Genomic DNA, 15,484 nt, shown 5'->3' with positions numbered 1-15,484 from the left:
AGAATCCGAAACCGCGAACCTGGGCTGTGAAGGGGAGCACACCGAACTCAACCACCAGACCACAGGGCCAGCCTAGAAAGAATTCTTAATTCTACACATGCAGTGGCTCTCACACCATCTCATGGTTCTATTTCCATAGCTACTACACAAGTTCTCTGTTCCCTGAATAATTTTAATAAGCTTTCTTGGGCTTCCTGATTCAAAATGTTCTTTCCAATATTCTCTCCTTTCTCTTCTTTCGAGAGTAAACATTTCAAATAATATGATATATGAATCTCTTGTGATATAATATTCAGTCCTCAAATTTCTTAGATTAAGACATGCTGTTCTTTACAAAACTTATATCGAGGTTTACTCTCCCACTTTTCTTCCCATGACTGCTTCTGAAACTTAGCTTACTGTATTGATTTGCCTGATTTAAACTCTATAATTTGTTTCCCATCTTTCCATATATACTACCACTGCCTTCCTCACCAACATGTCTAAAACTTTCCCACCCAGCAATAGTTCTAATGGCAATTTCCTCATGGAGTCTTACTTGATTGTGCTATCTAAAAGAAGTATTTCCCCTTCCTAAACTATGTTTATACTTAATATTACATTCTTTGCATATTTTATCACCTCTATTAGACTATAAGGTAATATTGTTCATCAATGTTTTTCACCAAGTACATATCACAGGATCTTATATATAGTAGACTTTCAATGAAAGTGTGAAAGATAACTGAATGAATAGGTAAACCAATTGTATGGGTTATATGGGCGTAAGTACAACCCTATCCACAACATACACATATACATATAGCACTCATTACAGTTTGTCTGCTTGGACACTTCAGTGATGGGATGGAGTTCATCCAGGTCATTTTTCATTCTGTTGCTAAACCATTCTAATTGTCTGAACATTTTTTCTTTTAATAATCTGAAATCTGACTTTCAAATATTAATAACTGAAACTTATAGCAATAGTAGTAACAGTTACTTCATAATTTTATACTAAATTGTAACTTACAGCTCTCTCTGAATGTTCCAACATGATGTCCAGGTACTTTGTGGAGATTGGCTATGTGGCCTGTGTCTCCTTTGGGCCTCATGCTGGAAGCTGGTCGCGACTGTAGATGTTAGTGGTCAGAAAAGAGCTTTGGTTGATGGACCTTGCACTCAGGTGAGGAGACAGGCTGTGCCTTTCAAATGCGCGCAGCTCACTGACTTCATCCTCAAGTACCCACACAGCATCCACCACAAGTATGTCCGATAAGCCTGGCAGAAGGCAGATGTCCACAAAGTGGGCAGCCACACAATAGGCCAAGATTGAAGCCAGAGAAAGGAAAACCAAGATGACAGATTTTGATCGTTATACAGTCATGAAAGCAAAGAAAATGAGGAACAGAATAATCAAGTTTGAAGTTAGGAAGCTTCAAAAGGCAGCTCTGCTAAAAGCTTCTCCCAGAAAACCACTTATTGCTAAGGGGGAAGCTGGAGCAGCTGCTGCAGAGATTCCAGCAAAAAAGATGACTGCTGTGGGCAAGAAGGCCCCAGAACAGAAGTTTCCTGCCCAGAAAGCTGCAGGCTGGAGGGCAGCACCTCCGAAAGCTCAGAAGGATCAGAAATTTCCAGCCCAGAGAGCACCTGCTCCAAAGGCATCTGATAAGAAAGCAGAAGAGCATAAGAGGCTATTACAAAGATCGCAAAGGTTCTTTTTGAAAAATAAATAAATAATAGCTTACAAAATATTTTTACGTAGCCAAAATTCTATAACTTTCCTGGAGATTCACATAATAAACCTGCCCCCTTATCTGCTTTTCTGTATCGTCTGTTAACACTCCTCCCTAAATATTGATTCTGCACAAAGTTCCTTTAATTACTTTTCTTTAAAATTAGCATTAAACCCTTTTTGGATTTGCTGGAGAAAGGGTTAATATTTTTTTTTTTTTTTAAAGATTTTATTTTTTCCTTTTTCTCCCCAAAGCACCCCCAGTACATAGTTGTGTATTCTTCGTTGTGGGTTCCTCTAGTTGTGGCATGTGGGATGCTGCCTCAGCGTGGTCTGACGAGCAGTGCCATGTCCGCGCCCAGGATTCGAACCGACGAAACACTGGGCCGCCTGCAGCGGAGCGCGCGAACTTAACCACTCGGCCACGGGGCCAGCCCCAGAAAGGGTTAATATTTTCAAGCTAAAAAGAGCTTAGACAAGCAGAGTTTCAAGAAGCACTATTATTCTAAAAATAGAAAAAAGACACGAAGAGTCATTTAAAAGAATTAAATGACAATTGTGTGATGTGATAGAGGTGTTAGTTAACGCTACCATGGCCATCATATTGCAATATACAAATGTATCAAATCAACAAGGTATGCACCTTAAACTTACACAGTGTTGTATGTCAATTATATTTCAACGAAAAAGGAATTAAATAAGATAATGCACATAAAGCACTTAGTAGCATGTCTTTGTAGACAGAAAGTCCACAGAGTAAATTAGTATTGCTGTTAACAGAAGTATTAATAAATATTTATGGTGAGTGTATAAAAAAAGTTCAGCCTCTCTGGAAAATAGTAAATATAGTTAACACAATGTGTAGACATGATTAAGAAAATATTCTATAATTTTAGTAGTATTTACCTCTACATTATGAGGTGTTTAGTAATTTTTAATTTATTTTCTACAGTTCTTTGTACTTTTTCACTTTTTAAATAACAAAATTTGCTTTTATAATTAAAAACAAAATTTTGTTTCTTTTACTGTTAAATATTTCCTTTGTTTGCTAATTCATTTTACGTGTCTCAGTGTACTCTGAGCTCAAATCTTCCTGATGCTCTTCTCTCAGATCTGTGAAATCCTGTTGGTTTTATCCTTTGATATGACTTTTGTTCATTCTCTATACAAGGCTATTCCATATCTGATTTACTCCGTGACCACCTAGGTATATTTATTAATTTATTCGAATTCATTTCTTCTTACTTTCAGGTAAAAATTACTCAAGATTATTTTTTGGAATGAAATTATTGGATCATTGATTCTCAATTATTTTTGTTCTTAAACATCCTTACATCCTTTCATGGTCACTCTTATCTCAAGACGACTCATGGCTCACTATGACAATAGACCAAACTAGGGATAATGTAGTCTGTGTATATGGCATATAGTGGTGTGTGTGTGTGTACATGTGTGTGTGTTTGTGAACAGTTTTTAAAAAACCTCACAAGGGGCCAGCCTGGTGGCATGTTCTGCTTCTTGGCAGCCCAGGGTTTGCCGGTTCAGATCCCGGGTGTGGACATGGCACCACCTGGTAAGCCATGCTGTGGTAGGCGTCCCACATATAAAGTAGAGGAAGATGGGCACGGATATTAGCTCAGCGCCAGGCTTCCTCAGCAAAAAGAGGAGGATTGGCAGTAGTTACCTCAGGGCTAATCTTCCTCAAAAAAGAAAAAGAAAGAAAGAAAGAAAAAAACCTCACAAGTAATTCTGATAAAGTTCCTTTCAAGCCCTCATTGAGATTGCTCCTTAACAGCTCCCATCCATCTGAGACCTTTAATTTTCCAGGTTTCGCCTGTGGAACACTATGTGGAGTGATGGAAATAGCCCTGGAGTTGTTATCAGATGACCTGGGTTCAAGGCCTTGCTCTGTCATTTGCAAGTCTTGTGATCCAAGGCAGTCACTTAGCCTTTTTTGCTTTTCTCCCCTGATTTTAAAATAGAGATAAAATGTCTCATAAACCAATTGCCAGGATAAAATGAGTTAATATGAAAGCTCTTTGTAGGATAAAAAAGGTTATATAATCAACGGCATGTATATTACTATTATTTTCTTTTAACTTTGAAGTCTGCTTATTTAACATTTAGGACCTTTCTCCCTGTGCTCTCTCAGCCCTTTCATTATTTAGAAATCCAATGTTACGGGCTCATTTTCAGGCTTTTTCACATTATCAATTAGTTCCAATTGGTTCTTTCTTATTGATCAGACCACTTCAGGAGTACTGTAGGTAAAGACATCCCTAGAAAATGTGACCAGCAGGATTTTTCTTTCTTTCTTTCTTTTTTTTTTTTTTTGGTGAGGAAGATTGGCCCTGAGCTAACATCTGCTGCCAATCCTCCTCTTTTTGCTGAGAAAGATTGGGCTTGAGCTAACGTCTGTGCCCCTCTTCCCCTGTTTTATATGTGGGACATCTGCCACAGCATGGCTTGATAAGCAGTGTGTAAGTCCATGCCCAGGAACCAAACCTGTGAACCCTGGGCGCCAAAGTGCAGGGTGCAAAATTAACCACTACGCCACCAGGTGGGCCGGTGACAAACATGATTTTTAAAGATCAAATGCCTCTATAAATCCATTGCACTGTCCTGGACATAGGTAATTACTGAAAAACATATATTGTGACAGGAGCAGAGACAGGAAAGGAATACAGAAAGCACAAAGGGAAAGCAACATTAGTATTACATGTAGTTGATAATACATCAGAGTACAATCAGGTTATTTCATATAAACACGAAACAACCAGAATAATTTTATTAAAACTTAATACATAACAAGACACTCAATTGCTTAAAATTCCTCAATGGCTTCCATTGTATGTAGAATCATGTTCCAACTCTTACATTTTTTTTGTTTAAAATTAATCCGTGTGTATTTTATGAGTTCTCTACCTTCTTTAATTATTCTCATGGTTAGGAAAGATATTTTATAGTTTAGATCATATTTGGATTGAATAAGCATTCAGTGAATACATCTTTTTTTAATTGCTAACACCAAAGTAATAATGGGCCATTGGAAATTTAGACACATTCAAAAAATTTTTACATTTTGTTTTTTTCAATGTGGTTTATTAGTAAAAATAATAAAGTCTATTAATTTTCAAATCAAATTAGATCGTGGAAGTGAAATTAATTCATAAAACTTAAAATGCTATTTGTTTCACAGAATATATACATATATATGTAGGTATATATGTATGTATTTATATGTATATGTAAATTATATGCATAGGTAACTCTTTAGAAATTAATTTAGAAACTATTTTGAGATTCCACCGTCTAGTAATTTCTCCATTCATTCTTATTTCTTCATTTCTGTTTTCTTTGTGTTCCTCCTTCTAAATAACATAACTTTATGATAATTGTAAAAATTTTCCAACTGGGAATTCTAGAAATTGAGTTTGATATTATACTTATCATCAGTAAGTGTAGGAAGCTGTTCCTTATCCCTAATAGGCATTTTTTTGCTTAATCAGTAGAATTTGAATTTGAGCACTGTTATAATAGATGCAGAGTTTTCAGGAAGGGTGAGACTATGACAATCTACTTTGTTCAGGTCTTATTCTTTTAAGGAGTGTATGTAAAGTGTTCTGCATTGGCCTATCTATGCTCTATTGTTAATAAGGATGCCTGGGGAACCAAGTGAGGACAATAAATTTTACGTTTATTAGTTTTTATTTTTAAACAAGCAGAGCTAATTAGAAGAAATTCAGGGGTGAGACTTATGGGAAATATACGAACATAAGAAAGCAGGACTAAGTAAGGCACACTAGCAGGTGACAGCACTTAAGGAGTTAACAATAATTAAAGGTGGCAAATCTTAAAGATGTGACTTAACCTAGGGGCCGAGGCTAAAAATATTCTCAAATCTATTTTAATAATGACTGAACAATGTTTTCAAAAATATCCCAAGCTCTTTGTAAATAAGAAATCTTAATTTTAATGGACTTTCTAATTCATTGACTAATTAACAGAAAATATTGATATAATAAAACTAAAAAGCCCTTGGCATTCTTATTTATACTTTTATAGCATATGCGTATCTTTTAAATGCAACAGGTGAGAAAGTATTATAACCATTATAAATATAATCGCTATTTGGATCTGCCATAATAACTGTAATAACTTTAGATTTGCTCTTAAATTAGTCATTTAGGAAAGATATAGTGAATGCTTCTCACAACATGAAATATTTCTAAAGATATGGAATTTGAAGAGAATATCTATTTTTGTTTCCATTTTTAATCTCCTTTTTTCTTGTTCCAAAATTACCAAATACGTTAAAATCTGTTCTCCTCTGACTCTTGTTTTAAAGCCAACAAAACTCTTCACTGTTTTAAAAGACTAAGCATGTCCCAAATAGATTTATTCTTAATTTAGTGTAGACCATCACCCTATGTGCTGTGCTCAACACTCCCAACTTCAATTTATTTCCTCACCTCGGGATAACCTCAGAGTTTAGATTAATGCCATTTGATAACAGAGTGCAATTCTGCATGACATATTTTCAGTTGCCAAAGACAATGCTTTGATGAACGCCTTTAAAGTAAAATAAATCTTTTATGCTATAAAACAAATGGTACACTTTTGCAACCACATTGAACACTTTTCAGGGGTAAAAATGTCAACAAAATTTTCCAAAGACAATAAAAATATGCCAGTGGCAGTATTTTTCTCTTTACCCAAATCATCAGAATCATTCTAACTGGTTCCCACTGAAGCCACTTTTCCTGGAGTTACTGGGGATGCAGGTGCAAATGAGGTACAGGTGCAAATATTGGCCCTATTCTTCAATCAGCAACGTTGGGAGACTATTGGGGGGCTTCGACGTAAATAGAAGGCAGATTCTGCTTCTGAGGATTAAAAAATCCCCTTAATCTAGACCATTAAGCTAGAGCAATTTTATATTGAGAGCTAATTCTGAAAGAGAAAACAATACTCCTTAACTTTGAAAGTTGCTCATCAAAATTAAATTGCTAACCACTAAAATATTGATTTTCTACTGCAAAAAAATTCAGAATATTTTTATACTGACATGTTCAAAGTGGTGTTCAAGTGATCAAGCAAAAAGGTTTCAGTGTATCTCATGCTGATTTTATAGTCATGGCCGTGCTCTGTGGAATTCAGGGTTTTTTTTAAGAAGAGATATTGTGATTGTCCTCCAATATTAAGAACAGCAATAGTTTAATCCAAAGCAAGAGGGAGACATCTGCTTCAAATTTTAACACCACATTGTTGGTGTTGGTGCTCTGCTCCTGATTCAAGTCCGTATTAGCAGACTTAACATAGCACTCCACAACAGGGATGGACAGCATCTGTATTTGGATCAGTACCTATTGGTTCATTTCTGGAAAGAAATTTGAATGACTTTTTCTTCCTTCAAATATTATCATGGTAACATTTTTAAGTTTCTTCTTGGATTTTTAGAGATTAAGCTTCCTTCAAATTGTTTATGAGCATCCAAAAACCCATTACTAGTCGCTACATAAATTACTACGTTACTAAGGATATTTAGTATACAGAATGTACCATCTAAATTTGGAAGGAAGCTTTAGCATATAGGTGTGGATGGCTATATATACGTATGTATTTAATTTATTTGGTGAGTACTTATTCATGTTTAATGAGTACTTGTTACTTGTCAGGCACTATTGTAAATGTGATTTGTTAGCTCACTGACTGCTTACAACATCTCTATGCGGTAAATGCTATTATCATCCTCACCCCAGTTCTCTAGACGAGAAAACTGAGGTACAAACAGGTTTGTTATTTTGCTAAGGTTGCAAAGCCAGGCAACCTCAGAGGCAGAATTAGAACACAGCCCATCTGTCTTTAAAGCCTGTTCACTTAACCTCCTTTTTTTAATGTCTCTTGTTAGGACTTATTGTAAATTTTGTGATGCCACTTGATTATAGAGGCACTTATAACTGACCTATAAACACTGGTCTTTTAATTGACATGTTCATCCAAACGACTCTCTCACACCCTTCCATTTTAATATGCTCCCAACATTATCACAATATTTTTCTTCATTTTAATGCACTTCAGAAAAGCCTATGACTTTCAGATTAGTTAGATTAATATTCATTCTGTTTTCTTTTCTTTTCACCACAAGTACCCCTCAGAGAGTTTAAAGGAACCTATCAATGACACAATAGCCTTCCTTTTCTTGCTAATTTAAACTAGATGTATTGAGGGAATAGGAGTTTTAGTGGGGGGACATGGGATATGTGTACAAATAGGGAAGACCTTTGTGGGATATTAAAAACCCCATGGCCAATATAGCAGAAATTCTTAGGTCTCATATTTTTAAAAAATCCGCAATCCGTACCTTCACTGTGACCATTGGTCTAAGCCACCATCCTCTTTGAGCTGGATTATTGCAGTTGCCTCTTAACATGCCTCCTCCATGCCTCCATTCTGGTCCCCATAGTCTACTCTCCACATAAACGACTGAGTGATTAAAACTAAACCAAAATCAGTTCATATCACTGTTCTGCTCAAAGTCCTGCTTTGGATCCCTACCTCACAGATTGAAACTAGATTCTGAGTGGAGCATGTGGCCCTACAAGACCCCCTCCTTTCTTCTTGTGTGAGAGGAACTTTCTCGCTGTACTCAATCCTCACCACCAGCCTCCTTGCTCCTGTAGCTCCAGGCACTCTGTCCTCTTCGTGGTTTAATTCAGTGAACACAGAAGAGAGAAGACACTCTTCTACCTCTCCCTCCTCCAGGGACTTTGCCAAATAGCTCCACCATTTCCTTTAGTTATTTGTGCAAATGTCACCAAACCAAAGAGACTGTCATCGAGTATTCCTGTAAAACATCAAATCCATCTCCGCTCTCAGACTTACTGCCCTCCTTTTTTCTGCTTTGCTTTCATTCCTTCTGCTTAGCACCTGACTTAGCGTGTTGTTTATATAGTTGTGTATTGTCAGTCTCCTCCTTAGAATGTAACCCACATATCATGGAGAAGTTCTTTGTCAATCCTAGTCATTGTTGAATCTATCATCTGTGCCCAAACAGTGTCTTGCACCTAGAAGTCACTCGGTAAATTTTATATGGATTAATGAAGGAAGAGGAAGAATATAGGAGAGGAACAGAAAATAGGAAGGAAGTAGAAAAATAGCACAGACAAATAGCTTTCAACAAATGTTCTCTAGGATCTGTTTGATATTAGTGAAAGAATGAGGAGATGCCAGTATTTACTCCTCTTTTCTCTGTAATGCCAGAATTGTAGACCAAGTTTGAAAATTCTAATTCATTGTTCAATGTTGTATTTCCACCTATTCATAAATTAGGTATCTTTTTTAGTGTCTTTATTAACTTGCTGCCTGTTTTGTGATCAAATCTGTCAATATTATATTTATCATACAATTTTATAACCTACCTTTTATTCCATTCTTTGCATTAGGCCTAGCCTAAGGAGAAACAATAAAACAGGAGATAAGGAGATAATTTTCATTACATACAGCTTCTTCTGTCTGTAAGTTTCCCTGGTGCTTCTTTCCTTTGCCTTTGCTCTTTATGTCTACCAACTCTATTTTGGGATTTTTCTACCAGGTCATCTCCATATATCCGTCAATCTTGACTAGATCATTTACACCTTAATGTGAAATTTAGTCAACACCTCTTGTCTCTCAGATGTGGTGTAATTTTAAGACTTATTTGGTATACTCAAATCAAGCATTCTGTTTTAAAATTGTCTCTAAACTCTACATGTATTCAGATATATAATATTTTTTCAAATATCAGATACAGATATTTTTTCATGCATCTGTATCACAGGTCCTAGAAGATTGATGCACACAAACATGCAAAACAGTATCTCCCACACTGGGATCTTCAAGTCTTCTGAGAGCAAGAAGTTTTCTCATTCATTTTCACAGCACACATTTTGTGGAATCCAAATAGAGTAAACATCTAATAAACTTTCATTGAACAAATACATATATAAATGAATAAACCAAAATTTCTAGTGGAATGAACAGTAGAAAACTCCTTTAAAAAAGTACCATTTAAGGCCGTGGGTTTTTGTTTAGTTGCAATTTTATGTCTATTTTTAGTTTCTTGTTTTTTGTTTTGCAGTTATAGAAATTTGTAGCTCATTTATTTAGACCGAGTTGAACTTTCTGCTCTTTAACACATATAGGAAGAAATTTTCTTGTTGACACAGAACATATTCAAATATCGTATATTATTCATTTCTAGCATATTTATGTGATACAATGAGAATGATACTCTTGTTCAAGTTTACAGTTTATGATGAATAGAAAAAAACAGGATAGAGAAAATATTTTCTGTGTCTTGCACCCTTGAGTATTTTAAAGCAAATGGACTCTTTTTTAAGGATTTCTTGAGGATTGTGGGAAATATGTCAACTTCTTTTAGTAAGAATTCTGGTAGATGAAGCTCTGCATGGTTGATATGAAGCTGCTCTGATTTGCATCCATAGACTACACAAGTTCCATATCTTATTAAATTCATCATTAAAATTTTGTAGATTCTGTTAGTCATCTTCCTAAGGAAATCTGAATACATTCTTCTACAGGGTTTTGATTATTTCATTAAATCAATTAGCATCAAGCCAAAAAAAAAAGGAATCCAATCTACATTCATCAGATAAGAGGATGAAAGTTAAAAAAAGTTGAGAGAAATAATTTTCAAGAAGAACAAGAAATGAAATTCCCTCTTAATAGAAGGAGAAATGGTTTGCTTGAGTAAGCATTTGTTTAAAACGTATAATTATTCAAGTATACTTTCAAACTGCAGAATGATTTGCTAGAGTAAAAAAATGATGATATTAAGAGCTATCAGAGAAATGGCATGTTCAATAGTACAGGGCACACATTTTACACATAGTTATTAGAGACTAGTTGCTAGCCTCTAGGTCAAGGATCAAGTAGAGATAAGAAGTGGAGGACAGAATCATTAATGTAGTTTAGTTACATCCGGCCAACAATGAAGAGCCACTAACAGATTCTTAAGTTGGGCAAGTAAGTACATGATCATGATTATTTTTCAAATGTTTTGGAAACCATGTGGAGGATGGACAAAAGACAAAGAATGTGAAGGCAGGAAGATTCACTTGGGCATTGAAATAAAACAGATGAGAGTAATTCAAGATCTCAACAATATTGTCAGTGTACATGAAGAGAATGATGTGTATTTTAGAGCCATTGATAGGGAGGAGGGCTTGTTATGTTGTAGAATGTCAGTGTTAATAGAAGAAAGAAGACAAGAGAGATTATAAGAAGGTGTCTAGTTCATGTGATTTGGATGAAAGTAATGCTGTTAATACCAAAAGAGTCCAAAAGGAGAGAAATGCAGTAGGCAGAATAATGGCTTCATAAAATATCCATGTTCTAGTCTCTGGAACCTGTAAACGTTATCTTATAAAGAAAATAATTTGTGGGTCTGGTTAAGTTTAGGATCATGAGATGGGGAAATTTTCCTGGATCGTCCAGGTAGACCCTAAGTGCAATCACAAGTGTCCTTACAAGATGGAGGCAGAGGGAGATTTCAGACAGAAGAAGAGAACGCAATGGGACCACAGAGGCAGAGCTTGGAGTGATGTGGCTGTAAACAAAGGATGCCAGCTGAAGCTGGAAGAGGCAAGAAATATTTTCTCCTCTGAAGTCTCGTAGGAAAGCCCAGCTCTGACAATATGTTGATTTTGGCCCAATGAAACTGATTTCGGACTTCTGGTCTCCAGAACTGTAAGAGAATAAATTTCTGTTGTTTTAAGACACTAGGTTGTGATAATTTGTGACAGCAGCGAAAGGAAACTAAAACAAGAAGTTTGTAAGATTAGCCTAGTGCTTCTGGCTGTGAGCATGTGTGTGTGTGTATATCTGTATGTGCATGTATGGTTTTGAAGTGTGTGTGTGTGTGCGTGTGTGTGTGTGTATACGTATGGGTACATGAGAACTGATGAAAGTGTAGAGGAAAGGAAAGGCTAAACCTGAAGTAAAATAAAACAAGCAACTTGGAAAACCTGTGCTTCGTACTTCTCTCCAATGATCCTGCAGCCAGCATACCAGATAGGAAAACATCAGAGGAGTTAAGAGAGAAAAGTTGTAGTCAGGCCAAGAAAACCATCCCAGCTGGTAGAGGCAGTGCTGTCAGGAGGGCTAGCATGGACTTTATGATTCCCTGCCTGGGGCTGTGAACCTTCAGCTCTCAACCTTACCTCATCTCAAACTCCTGTACCCCAGCCCTACGTCTTCCACCATCCTTCCATTAAGACTTTCGAGAAAGAGGTGATAAAAGAAGAATTTCATGAAATCACTCGAGAGCTCCAGATAGAAAATGGTGGGAAATAAAAACGATATTTACGACACCCATGAGATGTTGCCCCTACATCCTCCCTGGATGTCCAACCACGTGAAGAGAGTAGAGATTAGGACAATCACACAGGGTCATGCTCTGAATTCAGCAGAGAATGCTGAAGAATCCAGTGATATTTTGTCAGTCCTTTGCATGAATTTCTGTAATGAGTGGATAATAATTAGAAAAACACTAACTGAGTGAGACCCTGTTTCTCATGTGTCATCTATTCAGTCCTCATAATACCAACATGCTATAGGTTTTACCTGTATGATTATCTCTATTTTGTACATGGAAGAATGGAGGCACAGACAGATTAATTCACAGTCAATAGGGTCGGGGGTCAAACTGAGCCCACATTCTTAAACAATGTGCTCTTTTTACTCAGTCAAATGGCACTCAGATTCATTTCTAAGATTTCTATTCAAAATTTCTAATTTGGGGGGAGCAGCTTTAATGCCAGGGCAGTGTTCTGTAGATGATCTTTGATCTATGTGTTAGACTCAGCAGCAGCAGCAATGACAATATGAGATCAACAAGTTTTGGAAGGCCTAAAAGTCTCAGGTTTTACTCATGGTTCCTAAGCTCAGGTTCTTCTAGAATTCAATTACTGAAACAGATATAATGCTCTTCCTCCTCTTCCAATTCCTCCCTCTCTTTTTTTTTCTCCTGGCAACAGACTCTGATAATTGTCAAGCTACCTGATAAAACATTTATGCTGATAGACCTAATCAGAACAAGTTTCTGATTAAGATATGAATGCATAGATAATAGTTAAGATATAATGATTGGAAAACAGATCTTGTGGTTAAGTAGAAAATAATTTTTAAAGTCCTTATTAAAAATCATTCCAAACTATCTAAGACATTTCTCTTTTTTGATGAAAACCTTTTATATGTTTCATGGTCGTTGCTTAAAATTGAAATTCACATTTAACATTGTTGTTGATAAAGATAACCCAGAGAAGCACACTAAATGCATAATGATCCCAAGGTATAAATTGAATTTGCCATTGTTATTTTTAAGAGTTTCTTAAATAACTTATTTCTTATAATTTGTATTTTATTTCTCGAAATACAAAAGGTAAAAATTACAAGTCAAAATACTTTATTCATTGAATTTTCTAATAGGGGTATTTTCAGATATTTAAATTTAGGCCCCTATTACAATTTTTTCATGTAACCTATGAATATTGAAACCAGAGTCATATGGCAAAAGGAAATTATTTCATCTTTTAGATAAAGTATTTGAAAACAGACTCCTTAAAACTATACATTTTTTATTTTTATTATTGTAAAAAATTGTAAAAATGCAAAATAAACACACTTCAAACCCTTTCTGAAGGATTGCAACTAAAAGTCTGTCTCCAGAACACGTGTCCTGTTTCCCTCTTTAAGCGTAAGCCATTTTACTCTGTTACTATTTTAGTGCTTCCGTTGGTTGTCTACATTATATTAATTGTAAACTTATGCCACAATTTCTTGACGGATCAACTGTAAGCACTATCTGACTCCATTTATTGAAGATTAACTGCAATTAAACTCTTTCTTCTTCCCCCTTCCATGTTTTATAATAAATATTGGTTCTATTGATTGTTTATATAATTCTAAATAATACACTTAATACTCAATTTTTTTTTTTTTAAAGATTGGCACCTGAGCTAACATCTGTTGCCAATCTTCCTTTTTGTTTTTCTTCTGCTTCTTCTTCCCGAAGCCCCCCAGTACATAGGTGTATATTCTAGTTGTAGGTTCCTCTAGTTCTGCTATGTGGGATGCCACCTCAGCATGGCCTGATGAGCGGTGCTGGGTCCGTGCCCAGGATCTGAAGAGGTGAAACCCTGGGCCGCCAAAGCAGAGCACGTGAACTTAACCACTCAGCCATGGGGCCAGCCCCAATACTCTATTTCTTAATCCATCAACCTCGGAATCGCTTGACTTCCTCCCTCCCTCCTTTACTTCTCCACCTTGCATATCTGTTAGCATTCCTTTATGTTGTCAAAAATTTATATCACCTGCATTCTGCAATTTTACAGACTTCTGTGATTACAGGTCTGTAATGTTACAGACTTTCATGATTTCACTACAGGTTGACTCTGAAAACTTAAGGCTGAGAAATAGTGTTTGCCGTATTAAGATTATGTTGATATCATTTATTTTGGAACTAGGTAGGTCCTCAGAGGAGTAGTGGCTCCACGTCACTGAACTTTTTCAACGAAAAGGGGGAAAACTCCAAGACTCCAAAGCATTTTTCTTTCTACACTTTATTCATCATTCAAAATCATTTCACATCTTAGTTTGCTTTGCATTGTCTGTCTTACATATGGCTCTATATTTTCTCTTGGATTTTCTACTCACCTTTTTTGTTTTTTTTTTTTTTTTTTTTGTCCCAGGAACTGCATGCCTTCTTCAAATCAGTATGGTCAATCTTTAATGGTTTCTTGAATATTCTGATAAACAGTGACTCCTCCTTAGGCCTGCTGAACAGGTGCCACTCTGGGAATTTCTCATCTACTCCTTTCTGAAGCCCATGTCGGATACTTTCTTGGATGACTCCTTTCTTTCCCTAACTACATATTAATTCTGTTTTTCAGAAAGGATGCACGGGAGGTAAACTCTCTGTGCTTATTTTGCTCCCTGTCTATACATGGAATATATTGTCATTTAGCTTCCAATGAGGATGTGAAAAATCTCAAGTTCATTGTGATTCTCATTTCCTTGTATAGGATTTGCTTTATCTCTCCAGAAACTTTGAGAGAATTTTCCTGATTTTTTCTCTTGGGTATTTTTTATGTGAGATCTCTGGGTAGCTGTGGGCTTTGAAAACACTCAACTTTCTTGATACTAAGTGAACACTTTCAATCTGAAGGCACGTTTAGCTCTGAAAATTTTCTTTCTGTTATTTCTTTGATAATTTCTTCCCCTCCTTATTTTCATTCTTTCTGGTATTTAGATATTTCGTGATTCTTGCTATGGAGGAATATGGAAATATGGGATTGCCAATAATTTCTTTACTATTTTTCATCTATTTGTCTTCTTTGGTTCTATGTTCTGAAATAATTTCTTACCTTCCATTTCAAACATTTTATTGGATTCAATTTTCAGGAACCATATTTTAAATTTTATATAACTGTTACCCAAATTCATAACAGGCTGTTTATATTTCATTGAAACAATATCTTACCTAAACTCTCTGGACATATTAATGAGAAGTAGTTTATTGTTTGTTTATACTCTGTTCTCTAATCTGAATTTTATTGCTTTCCCTTCAGGATTAGTTGTTTCATTTGTTCATCTTTACTCTTCTCTTTTGAACTATTGACTTTCTAAAATATAAGCTGATCCTTAATTAGTTATTGATAAACATAAAATAAAGGCTCACACAGATTAACTACGTGGCCAGCAGGGGTT

General features: G+C 35.8%; 1 pseudogene; it reads left to right on the top strand.

Moving 5' to 3' along the window:
* Positions 1-1,034: 1,034 nt before the first annotated feature.
* LOC106823700 (large ribosomal subunit protein eL14 pseudogene) lies at positions 1,035-1,715 on the top strand (annotated as a pseudogene).
* The last annotated feature ends 13,769 nt before the right edge of the window (positions 1,716-15,484 follow it).

This window comes from Equus asinus, chromosome 3 (assembly GCF_041296235.1).
Source record: "Equus asinus isolate D_3611 breed Donkey chromosome 3, EquAss-T2T_v2, whole genome shotgun sequence".
NCBI classification, from domain to species: Eukaryota; Metazoa; Chordata; class Mammalia; order Perissodactyla; family Equidae; genus Equus; species Equus asinus.
This window is presented reverse-complemented; position numbering and strand designations above follow the sequence as displayed.